Source organism: Athene cunicularia, assembly GCF_003259725.1.
Source record: "Athene cunicularia isolate RWA chromosome 6 unlocalized genomic scaffold, athCun1 chr6_part1, whole genome shotgun sequence".
Classification (NCBI taxonomy): domain Eukaryota; kingdom Metazoa; phylum Chordata; class Aves; order Strigiformes; family Strigidae; genus Athene; species Athene cunicularia.
This window is the reverse complement of record NW_020799105.1, coordinates 2255138-2270779: the sequence shown is the minus strand read 5'-3', so window position 1 is coordinate 2270779 and position 15642 is coordinate 2255138. Positions and strand designations below refer to the sequence as shown.

The 15642-nt window shown below is 38.6% G+C and overlaps 1 long non-coding RNA gene across 1 annotated transcript in view; it reads right to left on the bottom strand.

Annotated features, from left to right (window-relative positions):
- Positions 1-1092: 1092 nt before the first annotated feature.
- LOC113481589 overlaps positions 1093-15642 on the bottom strand; it is a 90656-nt gene continuing 76106 nt past the window's right edge. The window contains exons 2-3 of the long non-coding RNA XR_003398707.1: positions 2697-2752; positions 1093-1201 (exon numbers count right to left, since the gene is read on the bottom strand). This is a non-coding gene — a long non-coding RNA (uncharacterized LOC113481589). The remainder of the gene's footprint in view (positions 1202-2696; positions 2753-15642) is intronic.

The window sequence follows — 15642 nt, the reverse complement described above, 5'->3', positions numbered from 1 at the left end:
CCCCCCCGAGCTTGAAGTGCTGAAAGTATCTTAACTGTTAATAATTTGGCTTCTCTAGCAGGATCAACACGTTTCAGTTTGAATGTCTTTGAATCAAGCCAAAACTCCAGTGAGAGAAGGCAACGAGTTCATCCTAAGGGAGCATTTATAGAAAAATACACTGTCCTGCTTGATGACCAGAAAAAAACACTTTTGCTAGCATATTTCATTCAGGACTCTGAGCATGTTCAAGGTTGTTTGGGGTTTTAAAAATTATTATTTTGCTTTGCAATCTCATATTATTTGGACAAATATTTTTCATGCATTGTCTGCTGCCAGTTGAGCTCTAACAGAAAAGATCTTTGCAACCAACAACTGATCTCGAATCCTTCAGTTTGAGTTGTCAACTTGGGGTTCTTTTATTTTGGAAAGGCAGCTACTCATCATTTCATAAAATCATCTGCACTTTATATTGTCTCAGTTTCATCAGCCTCAAGTATAGGTACTGGAAATCACCAGTTGCTTTTGAAATCTTGGGCTGGGTGAACAACTTTTTAAAACAATGGAAAATAAGAAGTGAGAAGGCTTTGTGATTGTTCTTTATGTCTAGGAATGGACAGTCTGAGTAAAATGTAAAAGGGTTAATAACTGTAATGAAATAGGCCTCATTGTATTGTTGCGAGTTAAAAATATGCCTTTTGCTGCAGGGCTTGCATTAATATTTTTTGAGAGAAGTAGCATCAATGTACTGTAATAGACTTTTATTAATAGGCTAGTGCGGGAGAGCTGAGCACGCACACGACCAATGTGATCAAGCAATACCTATTTAGTACAACTAAGAAAGCCCTTTTATAATGTTCTCCCGCACACATGAGTAACATGCAGTACAAGTCCTCAGGATTGGACAGTTAACTTAGCCCACGCTTTAAACCTTCTTCTGATTGGATAAAAAGTGCCACATCAGCCTTGCCAGGCTTCCTGCCTTCCTCTTCCATCCCAACCCCTTCCGGGGGTTGTTTGTCTCGTCGAGTTTCTCCCCCCTCATTCAGGGTATGTCCTTACAACATTCTTGCTCAGGCTGAGGCTTTTATCAGTCTTGTTCTCACGCAGGATTGCTCACATGTCCATTCTCTCACAGAAGGTCCTCTTGAATCCCACCAGGCTAGCACAGTCATCAGTCTCTGTATTGGTGTGATGGCTGAATATAGTGAGTATGAGCATCCTGACAAGGAAGTAGCAAAATCTATCAATCAATCTCAGCATGAAGATGCTGTGATAATTATGTTTACAGTGGTAATAAAATATGGATAAATAAAGTGTTCAAACCCATGGAAATTTTAGGGTCCATAGTGGATATCCTATGAAATATAAAAGACAGCATGACCATAAATTCACCTAGCTGTGTTGACTGACATCATTATTCTCTTGACCCATCTTGCTACTTTTAGAATAATTTCATGCATTTTTATTCAGCCCTGTTCAGTGGTAAAATGTCTTCAAGGCTAAAGGCCTAGGTTGCATTCTTTTCTTGCTGTAATCATGTGCAAGGATGTTTGGTGCCCTTCCTTGTGATGATGCTGATGCACTCGGAACAGCAGTGTGGTGGTGTTTTATAATTTGTTAGTCACTTTTTCTTTCCAGTATAGGCCAGATAAAGAACAGGGCATGTTCTGCTCCCTTTCATGCTGATCCATGTGGGTGGTTGACTCCATTTATTTCAGTAGAATTACTCTTAAGTTTATGGTATAAGGAAAAACAAACTTCCTGGTCTAGTGGCTTCTGGTGTTAATGAGTCAAAGTCTCCTAGACTGAGAAATGATCTGTCATATGATTGCTGGGAAGAAAAAAGTCCTGATTTTTTTTTTTTTTTTCCTGTCCTAGGGCCATGTCCCTGGCAGGACAAAGGAGCTTTATGTATCTGGAATCCATTGCATTTACATCATGTTTCAATCTCTTTATAATGGCAGGTTAATCTATATTTTAGCATAAGGAAGAATATGGCCCAGTCTGAGTCACCAATCTGCCCCACTCTTGACAGCATCAGAATTTAAATTTATTTTTTTACTTTTAAGAAAATTAGTAAACTCAGTTCCTGAAAAGGTGCTAGTTTGACAGCCTGTGATACTGATGTCTTTGTGCTCGACTGTGGCACAGCCCTGCTCAGGCAGCAGCAGAGGAGGCTTCTTCTGCCAATGTGCCTCCACCCTGGCCTGTAGTGGGGGAGAGGTAACTTTGCTTCCCATGCTTCATTTAATTCTTGGCTCTGTCTGCTGAGAATGGCAACAGAGTTGCCAGTTGTGGCATGCACATTTATTGCTAGGAAGTGAGCCAGAACCACCAATCCATTTTGCATAGACACTGAACAGCAATGGTAAATACTTCTTGTTCATTACTAACCTAAGCCGGATTTGAACTGAAGACTTGGAGGTGAAAGACTGTCTCCCATTCCTTAATCCCCTTAACATTTCAGTCTGCCTCATAAAATTTTGTAAAACCAAATTTAAACCTTGTGTATAAAATGAAATCCAGGAGAGAAAAGAAAATCCAGAGTAAAGACTGAGTCTGTTTTCTTCTGCATCAAGCTTTTTTGCTAGTAGTGACCCTGGAAAATTATTCTCTGATTATTCTCTTGAGAGATTACTCTAATTTCTTGCTGCTGTAGATGGCCATATGATCAATTGTCATCAGTCACTGCCTGATGATGGGTCATTACTTACCAGTGCATACTTGGGGGGAAAAACACATGCGACTTCCATTAGGAGGCAGAGTGCACCTACATCAAATATGAAATACACAGTAAGTTTTCATTAATAACATTTCAAGACTGTCCTCCTAAAGTTCCTCGCACAGAAGCTGGCTTCACAGTGGAAGAACTGAAACTAAGATAGATTTGCAGCTTGCAGTCAGGAAAATGAGTATTGCCATAAGTAAAAAATCTGATTTTTTTAGTTGAGCATTTCAATAACAGAGATTGGTTTTATTGAGAAAGAAAGGTAAAGCTCATTCTCTTCTGTTTTTTGCTTCAAGACCTCCTAGATTGAGAGAGCTTTTGTATTTTAATTAATTCATTTAATTAAATTAAGTTACAGCCTGTATAAACATTCCCTTCTTGTTCAGTTTCAAAGTTAGGAATTCATGTATAGCACCATGAAAAATGCTTCATCTCATGGGTATTGTATTGGTCAGGAAGTCTGGATGTCTTCTCAAGAACATAGAGAATAATTTTAGTGAAATTTTAAAATGTATTTCTTTCATATTTTCTAAATATCAGTGATTCAAATCAAACAGACCTTCAGCTGGGTAAACTACTGAGAACTAAAAAACATAAAGCGATCACAGCCCTGCTATGCTGAGGGGCCTTTTGAATGGATTCTGCAATGACAGTATTTTTCCTATAAAGGTAAAGACAGTTTCTGTCTAAATCACAATGATTTTCATTAAGGCTTTCAAAGCGAAATCTGGTGGACCAAGTGGAAGAAGGTTAGAAAGAGGTGAAATTGGAAGAAGCAGTTGGGGTTTTTTGTCCAGGCAAATGGAGGGCATTGAAATATTGAAATATGTAGAGATAGAATTGGATGAGATTTGGTGTCACCTAGTCACATTTCTGTGTGTTCCAGTCTGGCACTGAATGACACTGGGTCTGCTGTATACTGTTGTAAATGAATAGATAAATCCATAGCTGTTCTGCATGTAGTATTGCTTTCTATGCTTCCCCCCCACTTACCCAAAGTCCCATGTCTGTGTGGAAGACCTCTTAAAAATAAATCTGAGGGGAAGCAAAGAAAAAGGAAGGTTCATCCTCTGACTAGTGCTTGTTGGTATCTTTTTTGCAAACTTGCTGGTAAGGATATTGGTGTGTCATCATAGGCATAGATTCTTTTCCATTAAGAAAATTAGGGTAGAGCGCGCTTTTTTTTTTTTTTTTTTTTTTTTCCTGGAGTAACTGCATTTGAAATGACTATCAGACCACCTGTTTAGATAACCTCAAAGTCAGCGTTGCAGTTCTGTAGACATGGAAAGGAGTGGCAAGCTCAGCCCTCTTGTTGTCCTCATGTGTGCAGGTGGGACCATGCTACAGTGCAAGAGAAGGCTGCAGTCCAGAAGCTTTAAACTAACTAGTTTGCTTGACTTAAATTTTTCAGTCTGAGTCCTTACCTAAGACCCTGCTGAAACCTGCACTGCTCTCAGTATTTAAGCTAGCTAGTTTAAACTACTTGGAGTATGTTCCCACCTCTGGATTACAATGGAAGTTATTGCAGTGAATCACAACAGCAAACATTTTGCCTGAAGCATTTATCAGCTGAGCATTGGACTGCCTCTTGAACACAAATTGGCCCTGGATGGTTACTTGTAGTATGCTCTTTAACACTGGAATGTACATTTTGGACGCGTTTGGGAAAGGATCTCTTTGGGTAATATCATGGTCTCTACACCTTCCAGCTTAATGAACTATGCTCACTCATCTATATTTGTTAAGTTGTATGTGTTTAGATGGGGAATTTTATAGAGGAAATTTGAGCCACAATCCCAATGAAACACAGGGAGAGCTCAGTACTTCCTTCCCTTATGTTATAAAACTGTATGTAAAAGCCCTTTGCAAATTGTTCTGTTTGAAGTAATTTAGGGCTACATAGATGCCAGGTGGAGTTACCAAGGGTTCCTAAGGCGGTCAGAGCCCTGATGTCCACTGAAAGTCAACAGGATTTAGGCTCATTTCTGTATCATCCAGTCCCTACGTTGTTTCTTCAGGCACTGAAGTGTGCTTGTAAAACTCATCACTAGTAATCTTCAAAATCCTACCCTTTAGCTCGTGCACTTCTGTAGATTAACATAACCACCCCATTGCCCAGCTTTACATAGAGGAAGACTGCACAGTTGCCAATGTCTATTCCTCTCTGGCACCATCTAGTGACTCCAGAACTAGACTTTCAACCACTACTCTTCCCATTGGAAAGCAAGATGTATTTTCCTTTGGCAGTAGTTTAAAATTCCGTTCAGTGCAGATGGCGCTCTCATGAAATGAACTCACCCTTAGAGCAATGGTTGCAAAGCCTTTTGGGAGAAAGCTTTGTAGTATGGCTCTTGTACTAACAGTTTAGATTCGTAATTCAAGGTGCAAAACTGCCAAAGCACATAAAAAATAATGTGAAGATCTTGTTACACATATTTTGTTACAGTAAGACTCAAGAATGGGTGTGTGTGTGTGTGTGTCTGTGTCCGTTTTAAGACTGTCGTAGTCTTTGAGCATCTTTTCTAGTCCTAATAAAATAGCTGAGAAAGAAATGAGCATACTTAAATTATAGAATGATTCAGGGCATCATGTTGTTAATAATGTAGAGAAATGAGATATAAAACCTTTTACTCAAGCACACCCTAAAGCAAATTTAAGTAGAGCACACAGCTATGATGCTGATTGTTTTCACAGGTGTTGGCACCATATGAATTAAATGAAGAAAAAAATGGTGAAACATTTATGACTCATTAGAATTATGTGGTTTTCTATCCTGTCCTAACAACTGAAAAAAGGTGTAATTTACATTTGCAGCCAAATGGTGTGAAGTAACATTATACTTTACCGACATGAAAAGAGGAGACTTCCAGATGACTACTATTCTGAACTTCTCTACTTCTCAAATCCTGGATTTTCAATTTTTCATGTGGACTTTTGAGAGCTAAAATTATTGCCCCATAAAAAAACCAAAAAGGAATATGGTAAATTTGAATCTATAGAACATGTGGTTTCAAGGAGCTAAGTGCTGTTCACTACACATAACACCTTTGCAATCAGAGTATTTCTCCTTTTCATCAAAGAATACACCTGATAGATCCAAAGAGAACCACATCTGTGGGTTTTTTAAATAAATGAAACCCTGCCTCCTCCTTTTCCTCTCTCCTTTTCAGAGTTTAATTTTTTTCTATCAGAATTGTTTTGCTGTAGATCTTAAATATTTACATGAAGGGAGGTATCCTGACAGGCTGATCTATAACAGGAAAGCAACAAATAAACAAATCCACATCTACAGTGTTTTAGATTCTGGTTTCCTGAGCTAAGTGTTTATTTTTCCTATTGTAAAAACCTGCATTGAAATACATTCAAAATGGAGTTCACATGGCAGCTTTCAGGCAACATCTAATGTTTTAACAAAGCCATAATACAAGCCTCAGCTTCCCATATACTGCATAGTTGGCTAAAAAAGAAAGCAGCTGATTTATCAGAGCCTCTCTGCTGTAGATGAGTCTTCACAAAAGGAACATGTCGTACTTTGCAACTGAGACTTTTTTTCAAACACCTAATAAACCAGGAAAAAAAGTTTTACTGGGCTTCATGAGCACATTTTTCTCCTCTCACCACAGCACCAAACCCAGTTTGTAATCCTACTTTCATTTATTTCATCCTCCCCTGAAATTTCTCATAGCACAAACTTGCTCAATTCCGGCTGGCTAATTTGCATCTCATGGCCTGCAGTATCTCTTTAGGAGGTGAACTATTAAAAATACATTAGCCTGGTGTGGATGGTAATGGGCCAAATGCTGCTGGTTTTGAAGGCAATCTGGGAAGCCTCATGCTCTCTCTGACTCTTGATAGCTGTGCAAGTAAGTTGTTTGCATTTGCTGTTCTTGGACTTTTAAAGTTCTAGCAGCAGATGTAGGTGAGATGATTGTTCTTCTGAAATTCTGGATTGAGAAAAGCACTTTTCTTCCTTTCCAAGCTTGCTCTAATCTTTAACATTACCCTTATTTCTGTTCTGCCAGAACTGTGTCCTATTAGCATCCAAAAATGTTACACATAACTTTGGCTTGCTTACAGAAGATGATCCAACCACTAACATTTGCCTTCTGTAGCCGAATGCTGAAAGAAAAAATAATCCACATTTGAAATGTGAGACTTTGCTGCTGTCAGGTTTTGAAGCTGATTATTAGGACTGCGATTTTTATCTACTCACTTGTACAGTAATTAAAAGCAATTCCCTCATCAGTTATCATCCGGTGAAGCCAGCTTTTAAGCAGTGCTTGATGTACAGTTTATTAACCTAAGCCCACATTGAAGGAAAGGTGACATAGTTTAAAAAGTAAGAATGAACGCATCTGCTCTGAAACAAAGAACTGAATGCAGAATAGATGCTTATTGTTAAACTAGCAAAAATGGCAATGTGATTTTAATTGGCAAAGTAGGAGTAATCACCTGGCTTAGGCCAGGTGTACACTTTCATTCTGTCCACTCCCATCTGTGTTCTTTTTACGTGGATTATTTTCTGTGTGGATGTATCCTGTCATGATGGAGTAGGCGGTTAAAGACTTAAGAAGGAAATCAGAGAATCAATTACTGTGGCATGCTGAAAAGGAAGAGCTGCCTGACAACCTTTGCCACACCTTCTAGCAGATAATGAGCTTAAATGCTTATCAGTGTCAGCTCCAAATCCAAGATACTTGATATTAACTGAATACTGTGCCTCTAGCCTTCAATGTTCAATGTTGTAGCTGAGGACATCTTTATTCAGGAAAGAGATGTCAAATAATAGGCAATGAAGATCATGATATTTACCTGTGATGCCTTTTCTACGTGGTGCTGAAGACAAAACATGAGGCTGAATGAAGGCAAACTGAGAGTGAGCCCAACTGTGACTCTATCACATTGGACTTTTCTTGAATGCTGAAAGTTAGGTGGAATCTTGTGAGAATGCTCAAAGATTAGAAAAAATAAGCATTTAGAGAAGAAATTGAAAGTGAAGCAGAAGTCACTAAAGGATTATACGCTTGCAGAGCACCTGAAGCACTGATGTGAGGGTGCTTGAGAAGGGGGAGTAGAAGCAGCTCTGGTGTAAAGATGCAAACTGCAAGTTTTACTGATGGAATACTAGTATATGTAGAAAGGTGAAACAATGAGGTGAAAAGTTACTACTGACTCTGCTCCTTTTAAATGGAGCCATTCATGGCAGTCCAACAGGAACAACGTGGTATGTGGCAGGCAGTAAAGCAATTTGCAATCCGTGGTCAGCCAGAGAGAAAGGAATAAATGCCACAGGATGTTGTGCCCACCCGCAGCCACACTAGGAAGTGAATGAAAAACTGCATGGATTTTGTTTTAAATGGAACTGAACAGTAATCCCAGGAGATTTAAGAGCTGAGATCATGCAGTGGATACATATTTCACACCTGGGGATAGAGACATGCCTGAGATGAGCCAGGAAATGTACCTACAGGCCAGGCATGAATACCCAGTTGAAAGCATATATGGAACAGTGCAAACTGTGCAAAAAATACAGTGATTGACAAGAAATGCATCGTGAAATCCCAGCTCAGCCCTGGGAAAAGGTCAGAACAGACTTTCTAATGAAAGGAACTTCAGGGCCACAGTAGATTACTAACCCAGCTTTTGGAAGTTGCACAGATAAGAACAACTATCAGAAAACTGAAGACACAGATTTTGACGTGCGCTGTACCTCCCTCGCTGGGACCAAGGTTCCTAATACCCCTCATTTTCTCATTTGAACATTTTGGTGCCTTTAAAAACTTCTGTGTAAGATTTATGTCCCTGCACAACAGAATAGGAAGATGGAATCAGCCTTGATGGAAGCCAAGAAACTGATGGCAGTGTTAGGTAGATAATAAGGGTGTTTGGCCTGGTTATTCTGAACCTCATAAATGCTAAACGCTCCTATGGTTTAAATAGAGACATGTACTCAGACACTGGCCTTGCAGTCTAGGTAAGCATGTCTACTAAAGCCTGGGGCAAAAAGCAATTTTTTTTTTTTTTTCTTAACAGTTCTTAGGAAAGTAAGCGAGCACAAAGGACCTAAAACCTAGAGGTTACTCTATGCAGGAAGGTATGTGTGAAATTAACCATGAAGTTATTACAAAAAGTAACAGCAAAAAAGTTGTTATTGGGTGAAGGATGTGAAATGAGTCGAATGAGCAGGAAAAATTAGTTCAAGACACCATGCTGTGACTGGAATCAAAGATAGTGCCAGGGAATCATAGTCTGTTAGGTTCATGTAAGCAAGACAAAAAGGATGTGAGGTGTGTGATCAACACAGAGGATCAATATGGTTGATCCTTTCAAGTTCCCTCAATAACAACAGAAAACAGGAAAGTCAAACAGTAGGGAGAGAACTTGGTAGCTTCATCATGGGCATCCAATGGTGTTTTAGCTATTACAGAGTAGCCTGCCTGGCAGCCATTTGCTACCCTGGTGGAGTGTCAGTCTGCTTTAGGTCCTGCATCTTATCTGCTATTCCTGTGCAGATGTCTTGGATGCCTTAGGGCCTCTCAAATGGCACAGGGCACCTGTGCATTGGACAGAGAATCTTGGCCTTCACTTTACAAAGCAGCAGGCTCTTGAAGGGCCACAACAGTGTGGTAATAGACACAGCCAAGTATGGCAGAAATGAGCAAGTTGGAGAAATTTTTAAACAGGTGAGTCTGTGCAATAATTATCTTCGTTTGGGTCTTTTAAGGTTGGCTGTGAGCTTAGCCCTGCAGCTTCCTGCCTTGGCCAAGAATGAATTGCCTGTGGGGAGTTGCAATTCCCAGAGCAGATGGGAACTGTCGGGTTCACAGTCAGAAATGATGGAAAGGGATACAACATGTAACAGCTCCCTTTGGGCAGGAGAGATTGGGGGTACAGGTGGGTCTCTCCAGCCAAAGAGAGGAGGATATCACAGATAAGGATGCTTTAACAGGCGGTCAGGTGCCTATGTAAAATACCCAGAGAAGAAAGCAATTAAAAGAGCTCTAGTTGATTTTTTTTTTTTTTAATGTTGAAGAAAATGGAGTTAGTCTAAGAATAACTTAATCAGCAAGGTGCCCTTGAAGTTTATCAGGCCACCTAGAGATGCAATATCCTAGATAGGCACTGAGTTCTCAGAAATACCCTTCATGTAATCTTTTTTTAATTATTTTTCCCTACCCTAGAAAGATTGAAGTGTTTTGGTTTGGTTTGGTTGGAAGACTGAAGTAGCTTGCCAGAGGGAATTCGGAGGAAACCAGAACATTTTTCCAAAGAGAAGGTAAGGCCCAGCCACACCTTGCAACATGAAATCTTTAATCATGTACCTGCCTGTATAGTAACAGCAATATTCAGTGTTTCTGTAACATCATTCATGCAAGAATTTCAAAGCACTTCATAAGCATTAATTAATCAAACCTCACAAACACTCAGCAAGCAGCAACTTTGCCCACCAATGAAGCGTAATCATTTCTAAAATGGAACATGATGGCAGTTTGATATCGCATAACGTGACACAGCAGGTCAAGGCAAGTAGAACAGGAGCAGTCAAGGGCACTTGGGAACTACCCATCCTTAAACAGCTTTTCAGATACAGTGCTTCTGTTATGCCGAATATGCTTTGTGGAAATAGTTGGTAAAAATATTTTTTGTGAAAAAGCAATTTTTGTATTGCACCCAAAAGAGCTATTTGAAATATACTTTTTAATTCCTAGTAGAGCTCCTGATGCTAAAGGCAAATATCTACAGTTTGTGGGGGGCAATCCATCAGAATGCTTTCCTCTCATTGTGGGACCTATTGTTTCTATCTCTCTAGCCAGTGGCACCTGCAGTCCTACAGATCATGAAATAAACCACTCTTGCATTGTTTTTGACCTTCAGGTCTGCCAGCTGTGATTCCCCAATGGGAGAAGGAAGCTGTTTCAGAGACTGCAGGCTCTACCTTCAGTTCCTCTGTGTTTTGAGGGATCGCCTGGCCCGTATTTAGTGCTTTACCCCCTAGATGTATCTCCTCAGCCACAAAACCTCCAGTGCAGAGGCCACAGGGCCTAAATTAGGGCCTTCTCATGGCCTGGTTAAAGCTGTCAACATTCCAATTGACTACAGTGGGAGAAAGATTGGGCTAGCCCAGTTTCCTTATATTTCTGCCAATCTAATCTTGAAGCGTGGACTAATTCAGATGTGTATATGTTGCTAATACTCTGAGCGTGTATCTTCCCAATTAAGCACGTGTTGAACAACCTCAAGCTTTTCCTGTCTATAGGCAAAACATCCATGTAGTTCAGGTCTCCTAGCCCATTACTACTCATTTCTCTTGGAAGCAAATGGGACACGGATTTTTTTTGACATCATACAATAAAATTATATTGTACTTGTGTTAAAACAATGTGCAAACCATTAAGTAGAATAATGAAATGCTGGAAGTTAAAACAGTAAGCTTGGATGATTTAAACCTTGCTACATTTTAAATGTGCAATATGTTTGCAAGAATGAAATTGCTCTTTGGGGCTGAATACAGATATCCAGCCCATTTTGGAAAGAACAAGTAATACCTAGGATCATAATTTAAACCAGTGGTGTAATTAGCTGGTCATTTTGCATTACTAGAGTTCTGGTCTTTGTTGTTTGGCTTTATAAATGACCTATATAGTAATCTTCTAATTATACATAGTATGTTTAAAAAAGAAAACCAACAAAACCCACCAAGCTGTTTGGATGAGAATCTTTCCTTTGGCAGAATCGTGAAGAGTAAATTATTTAGATGGATTATGTGGTACACTCCCCATTAATATGCCCTTGCAAACATTTAAAAACCAAAGATCTGGAGGCTCCTTTAACCATACCTTCAGGACATCATAATTCTTCCTGACTTTACTTCCTGATCATGAAGCAACACAGTATTTTCAGTCAAAACTCATCTCACTGTACATCTAACTGATAAATAATGGATATTGCTGTGAATACAAAAAGACGGCTTAGTTCCCAATTATGGTAGAAACTGTAGAAGCAGAAACTCTATGATAGAAATGCATTCAAACTTGTGCAGGACTAAATTGAGAAGCTAGGAGGACTGAACTTTTAATTGAGACTTGTCTTTTGTTTGCAGCACAGGGTGTGAAAATCTTTCTGACTTTCACACTGGGGCAACCATATTTCATGCCAATATTGGGATGGAAATCAGAACTGTCTTAAGGCTGCTCTTAGTTACCATTACCTTCTTAATACCCTTAAGAAATCATTTCAGTTCATGGGATCAGGGAGAGAGAATGTTGCTAGTGTCAGTTCCCTTATAACTCACCTGTAGCAGATTAGTAAGCGATATGCTGCAGGAGAAGGCACTGTAAAACTGCCATGTGAGCTTTTAATTTTGTTTTCCAAATCCAGCATTCTCCCAACAGAGCATGAAGGTGCAGATACTTGGTTAAACTGACTTTTTGTCTGTTTTGTTCTTGCCAATTGCTGGAAAGCAGCTACTGCAGATGGTCAGCATCTGGCTTCAAATTTGAGTTCTATGCAATAGAATGAGGATTTTTTAGTAGGCTGAATTATGTCATTAATATGAGCATGTCTGCAAATGTAACACCTTAGTGAAATAATTTCTAGGGAGAATCTAGATTGTGAATTGTGATGCTGTATTGTGAAATTTTGGCTGTGTTGTGAAATTTTGGCCGGAGTAGCTGTTTTGTAAAAGGCTATCTGAACTCATAGATTTTAGCCCTCTAACTAGCCCCTTTTCACCAACTTAAAAATTAAGAAAGTAGTCTTTCATGTATTTACCTCTTTTTTTTTTCATCTTGGCTTTACAACTTGACTGAAAATCTACACTAATTATAGATTTGCTTCAATAAAAAAATACATTGTGTCTATTCGTATACATACACTAGAAATTAAAAGTTGGGGGTGAGAAATGAAAAATTCATAGCCTTCGATGCTGAGAAAGTCAGACCTGCTGTCTCCCCTTGAAGTCACCTAGGTGAGGCTTTTTGACATAACAGAAGCATCAATGAACTGCTCTTGATTAAAAGTTTGACAGGTTGACACTATCCCCCTGAACAGGAAGACTGTGGTTGAAAGAAAATTTTAATACAAACAGAATTTCATTAATACCACAGTTTGCTATAATGGGGGTCTTTTTTTTTTCCCCACTGTTATTTGTGCTTAGATGGTTGTCATTACCTTTTAAAGGGGAAAGACACTATGGTTAAGCTTTGTCTCAGAAGCAATGTCATACTAATGGAATGGGAGCTTTCAAGTAAAATCTGAAACAAACTGCCTGGAACAGTACTGATTTTCCAGGCACAAACAAAACCAGTTTTAGTAGGGTGGTTCCTTTAAATGCAGACTCTATTCATTGACCCAACATTTATTTTTTAGGGAGAGTACAGAAATTCATTAAACAATATAAAATAATTGATATAAAGGGAAAATCAGAATGGCCTTACATCTCCAAAGATCCAAAAATATAGCCTTACTTCACTTTATTTACCTTCTACGAGCTTTTTTTCTAATGTGGTAACTGTTAGACTCTATCTGCTCTGCTCAGTGTTAGGGCTGTCATGATGAAAGTGCATAAACAATATAAATAATAGTTGTTGGCACATGAAAGGAACTCTGAGTGGATTGTTCTTTTGGAATCTAACAGTCAGGGGTTTTGTTTGACTCTCAGGGATTTTTTTATTGTTTTTTTTTGTTTAATCCAAAAATTCTTATAATCTTAAATTGATTATTTGAAAAACCATCATTCTTTTAATATTTACATTGTAATTTAATATTTATAGCTTGATGCCAAGCAATTCTTATACAATTTAGTAAATATTTATTAAATCAGACTTGTTTTTAAAGACACAGAGTTTTGTAACCACTCTCTAGAGTTAATACTCTTTGAAGCGGAATGTCAGCCTGCACAAGTCAGTTTCTATATTGTCTTTCCATTCCTTGTCTGCAGTGATCCTTCTTGACTTCTTTTCACTGCTGAATAGTTAAATAGTTTAATCTCTTTCAGATCCTTGATATTATCAGGTTATATAACCTCCCACTCCATTCCCACTCATCATCTCTGCAATGTAATATTTGCACGTGGATTTTTGACTTCTCATTTGAGATTTTCAGAGGCCTTTAAAGCATTGTTTGAAACCACAACATCTCTCCTTGTGATCTATTTTTAATTTCTCATTTACAGGCAAGTAAATTGACTTACTGTGAGATTACAGTTAATATTTTTTGATATCATTTAATTGCAAGTGTTCAGTTTTCAGATGCACAGCTTGAGACATTTACCCACCTTACTTGCAGACTCATTCTAACTTTTTTTTTGAAGATGATAAGTGTTGAAATACTGACTCACACTGTAAAGCAAACTGTGCACATCATCTCAGTTTGGAAACCTAAAACTGAGCCATCTAAATCAATGAACTTGATACAATGCTATAAACAATTTATCCAACAGAGTCACTAATAGAACTTGGGCACCTGCTTCACATTTTCTTGTTCTCTTGCTATGCCATTCCTCTCTTCTTAAAGCATCAGTGACAAATTAAGTAGAAGTGGACATGTGAGGAGTATGGGGAAGAGAATGTTGAAAACAAAGCCGTTCAGATTGTTTTGTCCTTTCTATCCAACTCAATGGCAGGTGTTCTACGTCCTATTACAGCCTTGATAGTGTGTTATGTTGCATCATTTCACATACTTCCTTTCAGACTGGATGACTAAATGTCAGTTCAGATAGCAGTTATCCACTCCAAATGAACCACAGTTGGATGGCAGCAGGTGAACAGAGGAGTGTCCAGTTCAGGAGTCTACCCTACCACACCATACATGGAAGGCTGCAGATATTCCAGATTTTGTTAGTGGAAAGAAGCAGATGTAAACTAGGAAATATTTTCCTGTGATTTTACAGTTCCTTCATGATTGATTATGGGTCTACACATGATGGAGAAGAAAGCTTTTCAGAATAAATATGAACAGTTCTGATTATCCGTCTTGCCATTTATTGACCCAAAATGGGCAATAGACAATGTGTTATAAGCAAAAAATATTTCACTACATTAGGAACCATTTCTTTGCTAAAACCCATGAAATCAGCCTCTTGACACATTCCCTAGGAAGTTAATCTGATCGTGATTGGCTCTGAGTGAAATGGAAATGAGAAAATTCCAATAAGCATGTGAACATACAAACTGATTTTCAACCCATTTTAAACACAGGTTGGCTGAAGACATGACTCGTATAGGCAAGTAAGTGAAAAGCTGAAGTGCTTCTGAATGTAAAAGCCAAAATCAATTTGATTTTAAATGATTTTCAACTGATTTTAAAAAGCAATGGTGTGGAACTTATGTGTAAGGTTAAAAGGCTTCAATTTTATTCCCTTCAGACTAAAGCAAGCTTATTTTTTCTCCTTTATTCAATTTGGGTTTGTTTTTGTTTTTTTTTTTTTAATCCCACTACTGTTTTCAAGGGCCTGCATATCACTTTACCAGTTTTAGTCAGAATTATTGGACCAACAATGCAAAGTGTTTTTATACACAGAACTGAACACCAGATGGGACTCCGTGAATATTATATTATTCATGGCCATTGAATTAGACAAGCCTTAAAAAAAATCTACCCTGCTGTTGTATGGTCTCAGCTTTATTCTAGCTGCAGGTTTCTTTTAGTTACATACATTGAGTAACCCAATGGACTCTGATCAAAATTCCCTTTGAAAATAGCAAGAGCTCTTCCTGTTGAACTCAGTAAGCTCCTGGTGAGACTGTGATTACCATTCATTCGCTGAGCAAAATGATTTTGTGATACAGGATCCATAATGAGTCTGAAGAAAACTGGACTCAATTTTTGTCCTTGTTTTGCCCAGTTTGGCAATCTTAGGCAAAACAATTAATTCTGTCAGCCTTTGTTTCCTAAACTATAAAGTGAGCGGAATAATTCCCCCCCCCCCCCCC